Here is a 2500-nt window from a genome sequence, read left to right as displayed (position 1 = left end):
GACAGAGAGCCCATTTCGAGCCGATATAAAACCTAGTCAAAAACATTAAAAAACCTTGTTAAAAGAACCCGCAAATTAACCAGGTTTATATGTACTGGGTTACCAGGTTATCAGGCTGTTATAATAAAATATAATACAACGTAATATAATGTACTGTGTGGGGGCAGAGCTTATTTGAATATGCCATACATATTCTATGACAGGCAATCTGTCCCTAAATGGAACCTGGAGGCAATACAGGCTCCACGGCTGTGCACGAGTGTGTGTGTGTGTGTGTGTGTGTGTGTGTGTGTGTGTGTGTGTGTGTGTGTGTGTGTGCATGCGCGTGTGTGCATGCGCGCGTGTGTGCATGCGTGCGTGCGTGCTATGCAGTGTGCAGTATACACTTGGCATTTCCCTGCCCAGACCCACTTTAATGAATTTATAGATATGAATGTATTTCTCTGCACAGATCATATTTCATAGGGGTGAGTGGTGTGTGTGTGTGTGTGTGTGTGTGTGTGTGTGTGTGACTGAGTGTGTGTGTGAGAGAGAGAGAGAGAGAGAGAGAGAGAGAGAGAGAGAGAGAGAGAGAGAGACTTTTACTTGGGAGTGTAATTGCGAATAGAAACAATTATTTAAACATTCCAGTCCTTTGAATTTACAGATGCAAACGTGTGATTACTCCCTAGAAATTAGATTATCTAAAATGTTTCCAGGAAATTGTACTTATTTTTTAGATATTTAAAATACATTTAAATATACAATATAACACACATGGTGTGTGTGTGTGTGTGTGTGCGTGTGTGTGTGTGTGTGTGTGCGTGTGTGTGTGTGTGTGTGTGTGTGTGTGTGTGTGTGTGTGTGTGTGTGTGTGTGTGTGTGCGCGTGCGTGCGTGTGTGTGTGTGTGTGAGAGCGCACGTGCATGTGTTGGGACACGGGCCCAGCCCTTTTATCAGTGACCAGTTGGTTAACAGGCTCATGCATCACCATTTCAGACACTATTATGAACACACTGCAGTTTGGCACCTCGTCAGAAGTGAACGTGTGCACGCATCTGTCTGTATGTGTGCGTGTCTGTGGTCTGTGCGCACGTACGTATGTACGCGTGTGCGTGCGTGTGTGCGTCCGCACAACTGCCTCTCTGCTCAGAATATCAGCTATAATAAATTGCCATAATCAAATCTCATTTCAGGAGAAATACCTGTGGGAGAGAGAGAGAGAGCGCACCGACAGCACAGAACAAACACCCAGGAAGTGGCTCATGGTTGGAAGAAGAGAGGGCAGCAGTTTGTTCTAATCAACATGACAACCAATTAGACCATTAAAACACCAGCGCACGCAGGCACGCACGCACACACGCAGGCACGCAAGACACTGTACGGACGCACACACGCGCCACACTGTACGGACGCACGCACGCGCCACACTGTACGGACGCACACACGCGTTGTGAAGGATAACAGGTACGCTCACCCCTTTTCCAACTCGCCCCACTACTCTACCTATAGCTGTAAATAACAAACATAATTTATGTTTGTGATTATTTAAGTTTACTCTGTATATTATCCACGGGCATAATAGCATGATGATGCCATTACAAAACATGGGCTATACATGGAAGAAATGTGATTAATTAAAACTAAATTAACTGCTAGAAGGTCCTAAATTAACTTAATGACATTGTTGTTCTTTCTACATTTTGTAGTTGAGTATAGAGATCGTCAGATCGACTACTGTGTAATCCAATAAATCTGTATACAGGATAATTTCAGATTTCAGAGAGGGAGAGAAATACTAAATGAACTGTTAACTAAAACGAAACACGTTGGTTAAGGGGCGAGCAGTCTCGTATTGTCTTGTAAAGCACCAGAGCAGTAACCATGAGGTGTTGCTGGTTGGTTTTCACACGAGGCCGTTCTTCAAACACACACACACACACACACACACACACACACACACACACACACACACACACACACACACATATACACATGGAAGGGACGGAAACCATTCATCACTAACCGTGGTGGACCAACCGGAGGAAAAGCCTGTTTATTTTTGGCTGGCTATAGCAGAAGACTTTAAGGTGTGTGTGTGCATGCGTGCGTGCGTGCGTGCGTGTGTATGCACATCACAGCATGTGAATATACAGTAAGTGTATTGGATGCTCTCCATGGTAAAATCCCTGCCTGTTTCCGTGCAATTTAAAGAGTTAACTCTTTAAGCGCCACCTGGTGGTCACCAGTTTAGGCTTTGAGTGCCAATTCTCCCATTATAAAGAAAGAAAGAAATTGTAATTATATTATGCATGTGATGTGCATGCCATCACCTGTACACCAGATTAGAGGAATTTTCAAAATATGAAAAAAAAAAAAAAAAGAGAATATTTTTGAATTCCCAAGGGATCAAGTCTTGTCGTCCGTGGCATCCGGTCCATAATTGGCAATTAGACGTTTAAGGCTCTTAAACTGTTTTAATGTAACTCTTGAGAGTGTATGGGCGACTCTAAATAACATT

The 2500-nt window shown here is 43.4% G+C and overlaps 1 protein-coding gene across 1 annotated transcript in view; it reads right to left on the bottom strand.

Moving 5' to 3' along the window:
* The window catches only part of ush2a (Usher syndrome 2A (autosomal recessive, mild)), a gene marked incomplete at both ends in the record, with an annotated part of 314802 nt that overhangs the window by 252966 nt on the left and 59336 nt on the right, over positions 1-2500 (bottom strand).

The sequence above is a fragment of the Protomyctophum bolini genome (assembly GCF_963924005.1).
Source record: "Protomyctophum bolini genome assembly, chromosome: 1".
NCBI lineage: Eukaryota > Metazoa > Chordata > Actinopteri > Myctophiformes > Myctophidae > Protomyctophum > Protomyctophum bolini.
The sequence above is the reverse complement of the archived record's forward strand: the minus strand, read 5'-3'. Positions and strand labels throughout refer to the sequence as shown.